Genomic DNA, 6526 nt, shown 5'->3' on the forward strand with positions numbered 1-6526 from the left:
TTTTTTTTTTTTCTGGTTCTAGAGATGAAACCCGAGACCTCACAAATGCTAGGCAAGTGCTCTGCCCCTGTGAGCTACATCTCAAGACCCCTGGAATCCTCTGTCTTGATTCAGCAAGGAAGAAAATGGCCATTCACTACTGCAAAAGTAAAAACACTGCAATTTGTTGGCAGAGAAGGAAAACTTGTTGCTGGATTCCAAAGTCCTTGAAAATGGCTGCAGGGGTTGAGTGGTAGTTTGGTCGTAAAATTGTATACATAATTTGATAGTTGGGGGTCAAAGAGTCACTTTTTGCTATATTTCTTTTAGACATGAAAGTTCTAGAGTCTCTGACTTTTCTTCATAGGAGTCCTCAGAAGATTGAGAGCAAAAGAAACATAGGAATGTCCTAATGTCTAATGCTGGTAATTATGTATACTCCTTAGATTAAATGGAAAAAACAATTCAGAATTTATTATAATATGAAGAGGCGAAGCTCTAAGGATAGGGCCTAATCTCGTATGTGGAATCCTTTTTCACCAATCCACCAATCTTGCATTATTATTCAACTCTAGCTAGATTCCTGCTGAAGACCAGCCACCAACAGGGACAGGTGGCATTCACATCATAAAGTCCCACTGGGGGCCGGGAAGATGGCTCAGTAGAATAAGTGCTTGCCTGGCAAGTCCAAGGGCCTGAGTTCAATCCTGGGTTCCAGGGAAAAAAAAAAGTCCCACTGGTCATGTGTCCTCCTGAGGCCACACATCCCTGTGTAGGTTTGCCCTGGGAGAGCAGCATATCTACTCTGTGTGGGTCTCTAGTCCAATTCCTGGACCAGCAAGGCCAAGATCTATACCTGCAAGTGCCTGGAAGCACCAGCCATGCAGCCTTCAGAAGAAAATTTAGTGCTTTCATCTTATTTTGGGGTTTTGTTTTTGTACTATTGAGATTAAGCTTGGGGCCTCTTGCATGCTAGTCAAGCACTTTATTGCTGAACTACACCCTCAGTCCTTCTGAAACTTCGAGACAGGGCCTTACTCAATTACCCAGGCTGGCCTTGAACTTGTGATCAGCCTTACCCCTCACCCCACACATTAGGCCTCCAACTCACCTCTAAATCTTTAAAGTAAGAGTTTCTCATAATGCATGTTTTCTTAGTTGTTCTGTAATTTTTTTTTTTTGGTAGCAGAAATCAAACTCATGACCTTGTGTTTGCCAGGCAGGCACTTGTGCCACTGAGCTATACCCCCATAAAAAAATTTTATGTAATTTTTTTTTCATCAGAAAATATAGCTGTGATACAGGGTTTTTTTTTTAATCTTTATTTATTTATTTATTTATTTATTTGGTACAGGGTCCCACTATGTAGCTCAGACTTGTAGTGATCCTCCTGTCTCAGCTTCCCCAGTGCTGGGATTTCAGGCATTAGCCACCGTGCAGGGTCTTGGTGGCTGGCTAAATGTGCCTGGGGGGCAGGACCTGAGTGGCATGTGATGCAGGGGATCAAACTCGGGTCATTCCACTTGCCAGGCATGAACCTAGACTGCTGAGCTGTCTTCCTAGTCTCTAGCTGTGATATAGAAAAGATTGTTCTCCACTCAGTTCAATCAAGTAAAACATTTATTGAGATTCTACTATGTCCCAGTCATGATAATAAGAACCATATGAAATATAAAAATTATTAAGATGTTCTTGACCTCATGGAACTCAAGACCTTTTGGAGGGACAAAGACAGCTATTAGAAGAGATAAAATAGGCCATAGGATGTAAAAGAAGTATAAGGAAAAGGCCTCACAAAACCTATAAAAGGCGACATAAAGAAAATACGTGGGGGGGCCGGGGAGATGGCTCAGCAGGATGAGCACTTGACAGGCAAACTCCAGGATCTAAATACGTGGGTAGAAATCTAGCAAATTATAAATATCAGGTATTAAATGATGGGTCTTCAGTTTTTTTCCCTTCTGATTTTCTGATTCTTCAAAATTAAAAAAAAATCCAGGCTGGTGAGATAGCTCAGTGGACTAAGCGCCTGCCTGGTTAAGTGCAGTGATCAGGGTTAGATCCCTGGCACCACATGTCATGCTGCCCCTGTCCCCGGGTGCACTGAGCTGGCCACCGAGTCTGGGTGTCATGGTGCATGTCTATAATCTCAGTGCTGGGAGGTTGAAAACAAGAGGATTACTGCAAGTCTGAGCTGCATAGTGAGACCCTGTACCAAGTACATAAAAAACAAAACAAAAATCCACACGTATTTCTTTTTACAGAATTAATGAAATTTATTTTAGAACAGTTTTAGATTTATAAAACAAATTAGGCAGACCGTGTACAGAGCGCTCATATTTTACTTGGTACTTAAGCAAAGACTAAAAGGATAGGAAGGAAATAAGATAAGAAAGCACCCTGCAGACAGCCTTCCTGCAGAGCTGGGTCCTGCTGCCGGAAGCCGCCTGTTCTGTCTTGTGGTATGAGCAGAGCCTTCTGCTCAGCGCCTCCTCACGGGCCCCAGGTGTAAGGTCAGCTCCAGGCCCACAGATGGCCTGGGAGCCCTTGACTTGAGGTGGCACCAAAATTTGCTCCCAGCAAATGAAATTCAGTTGAGCAGCAATGTGGTCTTCTCAGAATTACAACTTATTGATCTTTTTTTGTTTGTTTGGTTTTTTTTTTTATCTAGGGTCTCACTATGTAGTGCAAGTCTTGAACTCACAGCAATCCTCCTGCCTCAGCCTCTCAAATACTGGGATTATAGGCTTGTATCATGACATCCAGACTTTTTTTTTTTAAATTGTAGAAGCAGAATATATCTCTGTGGAAAATTAGAGAGGACAAATAAGGAAGAAGAACAATGACGACGACAACAAACCCATCCAAAATTCTACTATCCAGAGGGAATCCCTGTAAATATCCTGGAACTGTACCTCTCCAAATTTTTTAATACACTTTTTTCTCAAAAAAAATAAGATTATGGGCTGGGGAGATAGCTCAGTAGAATAAGCACTTGCCTGGCAAGCTCAAGGTCCTGAGTTAAATCCCCAGTTCCACAAAAAAAAAAAAAAAAAAAAAAAAGATTAACCAGATGTGGTGGCACATGTCCATAGTCCCAGCACTTGAGAGAGTGAAGCAGGAGGAGCACTATGAATTCAAGGCCAGCCTCGGCTACATAGTGAATTCAAGGCCAGCCTGAACTACATAGTGAGACTTTATCCCACAGAGGAAGACAGAGACAGACAGACAGACACACACACACATACACACATACACACACACACACACAGATCATATTAAAAATATCTCTTTAATTAATATCATGTTTGCCAGAAAAATTTTAAATAGGCAAAATAATCAGTGAGTATCTATCGGTAGAAATGCTAGTGATTGACTAGCACTGCCCTGTGCAGTAAGGGGCCCACTAAACACACCAACCACTCAAGTAGGACTAATCTGAAGTCTCACACGTGCACTGGATGGATTTCAAAGGCACAGTACAAAAACATAAAATCTGTAATGTAAAATAAATCATTATTTGTACACTGATTCCATATTGAAATAATGCTATATTGGATACATAAGCACTAAGCATCTGCTTAAGCAAGCTCAGTGACCAGGGTTTGATCCCTGTCATCACAGGCCTCACTGACCCCACCCCAGGCATGCTGAGCTGGCCACAAAGTCCAAGAGTGGTGGCACACATCTGTAAACCCAGAGCTGAGGAGGCTGAAAAACAGGAGGATCATTACAAGTCTGAGCTGCCTTGTGAGACCTTGTACCAAATACATAAAAAAAAAAAGAAAAGAAAAGAAAAAAGAAAAACAGAAGGGTAAGATTGGAATCCGGAGGGGCCCAGCCCTGGGACACCAGGCAACTCCAACACTGTGACAAAGTGACAAGGTGACCTGGTAGATCCATTCTCCCATGCAAAACCTGAAGACTTGGATCACACAAAAGCTTATTTTAGGGAAGAAGGATTTTAAAGATGTCCAGAAAACCCTGCAGGACCAACAACATGCAGGACCGTGCAGCAGCTGCACTGGGAGCCTCCATCAAGAAAATAGAGGTGTCAAAGGTGTCTGCAGACCTCGTGTCACATGGGAGCACACCACGCGTGACCCTCTGCTCATTAGCATCCTGACCTCTGAAAAGCCTTTCAGGGATAAAAGACCGGCACTGTGCTATAGTGGGGACTGGGCTCCCTCCCTCCACCTTCTGAGCAGCTGCTTCAGAGAGCTCCCTTCTTGTAATCATTGCCAGTAACTACGAAGGTCTTCACCAGGAGGGACAGACTCTGAAGTCTTGCTATTCCAAGCCACCCTGTCTCTACCCCTCACTGATACCCAACAGAATGGTGATCTTGTTTTCTATTTGGGAACTGGAATGTTGGATTGGGTTACTGTTTAAGGAAGATTGGTCTGGGCCCCTTAAAAACACAATTCTAAAAAAAGTAGAACCCCCCCCACAATTCTAGACTTTCAATATATGGTTGATTCAGGGGTGCCGAGACCTAAATTGTCCAAGCACCTGTTAAATTAAAATGCCAGGATGACTTGTATCATATGATGTTCTTAGGGTTGTGCTAGCATATTTAGCACAAGGACTGTAGGATGTGTATGTTTGTCTTATTGTGTGCACTTATCAAAGTTTATTTCCTCATTAAAACTCTCCCCTCCATATTAAAATAAATAAATAAATAAATAAATAAATTAATAAATAAATAAAATCTGTGACTGGGGATGAAACTCAGTGGTAGAGCCCTTGCCTGGCATGTGCAAGGCTCTAGGTTTAATCTCCAGTACTGAAAAAAAAAATAATTTAAACCAGTGGCCAGTGCCTATAATCCCAGTATAGAGGGGCATGAGGCAGGGGGTCACAAACTGGAGCCCCACCTGGGCAACGTGGTGAGACCCTGTCTCAAAATAAAGTGTAAAAAATTGGCTGGCGATGCACCTCAGTGTGAAGGCCCTGAGTTCCAGCCACAGCATCAGAAAATAATGACAATGTCTTACCTGTGTCTTTGACTTTATAATGCTGAGGTTTAAACCCAGGGCTTCACACATGTTAGGCAGGTGCTCTGTCAAGGAACTAACCCTTAGCCTGCATCTTTTGACTTCAAGTACATGTGCAGTTCCATTTATGCCCTGTCTTATATTTCTACTTATTTCTAGAGGCCCTTTCCTAGGTTGTCTGATTCTATAGGCACCTGCATCATTCACTGTCTCTGAATACTTTGCAGTTCTGTAGATAAAGAAATTAACTGTATCTTTTTGAGACAGGGTTTCACTATGTAGTTCAGGCTGGCCTTGAACTCACTTTGTAGCCTAAGCTAACCTCAAACTTGCAGCAATCCTCCTGCCTCAGCCTCCTGAGTGCTGGTATGATAGGCATGTGCCACCACACCTGGCCCAAGAGATCCACTATAGAAGGATGATGTTGATGTAGCTGATCGCTGTTTATAGGAAAGCAAAGATGAAACTGATTTCTATCCAGGAGAAAAGCCAGTCTTACTTTTATTTGCAAAATTTTAAAATATATCTGCCTTTAGGATTCCTCTCTGAAAATAATTTTTTATGCTATGGATTTCCTCTTTAATTAATAAGTTAAATAAATCTTTGATATTTGTTCATTCAATAAAAGTATGAAGTAATTCTGAAAGTCATGATTTTACTATTAAGACAGATTATCATTTACTGGTCCTAGAAGTCCCACTTGGGTGTCCAGGGAAACCATGTGACTCAGCCAGGTGACTGTTGCCAAGAAGCTCCCCTGAGGGTTTCTTAACTCCAACCCTGTTTTTTCTTGGCCTTCACAGTGACACCAGCATGGAAATTGGACCCTATTTAGCCTCTCTCCATAGAACTGTGTTGGCATGCCATCACTGGGGCAAAATACCTGAACAAAACCATTTAAAAGGAGGAAAGATTTAGTGTGGCTCATGTCACAGAGGTTTCAGTCCTTGGTCACTTGGCTCTGCAGGTGGGGGAAGCCCACAGGGAAGCCAAGCCTCAGGACAGAGAGCTCGCAAGGAGCAAAACTCATAGCTGCCTGGAAGGAGGGTAGGGAGGGACACAGAGAAGGACAGGGCGAGAGGGAGAGAGGAAGAGGAGGCCAGACACAAGCTATGTCTTCCTGGGCACACCCACTGACTTGCTTTCTCCAACCAGGCCCCACCTCCTAAAGTCTCCACTACCTCCAATAGGGCCGTCAAGTTAGGAGCTCATCAGTGGACTCCTGCACGGTCAAGGCCAGAGCGCCCATGTTTCAGCCACTTTCCAGGAAGGCTCCATGTTCGAACACTACTGCTCTGGGGACCGAACTTTTAATACAAGAGCTTTGGGGGACATTTCAGATCTGAACCGTTACACCCCTCTTCCACTTTAGAAGTGTGTATTTTACTTTCATTTCTGGTGTGCAGCCCCTGGTGGTAGCAGTAACTAGAAATATGGGTTTATGGTCTGAGCATTTGAGGATCTTTGTAGATAGATGAAAGCTTTTTTTTTTTTTGGTCTTTTTTTTAATTTTTAAAATTTATTTATGTGTGTGTGTGTGTGTGTGTGTG

This window comes from Octodon degus, unplaced genomic scaffold (genome assembly GCF_000260255.1).
Source record: "Octodon degus isolate 3935 unplaced genomic scaffold, OctDeg1.0 scaffold00019, whole genome shotgun sequence".
Lineage (NCBI taxonomy): Eukaryota > Metazoa > Chordata > Mammalia > Rodentia > Octodontidae > Octodon > Octodon degus.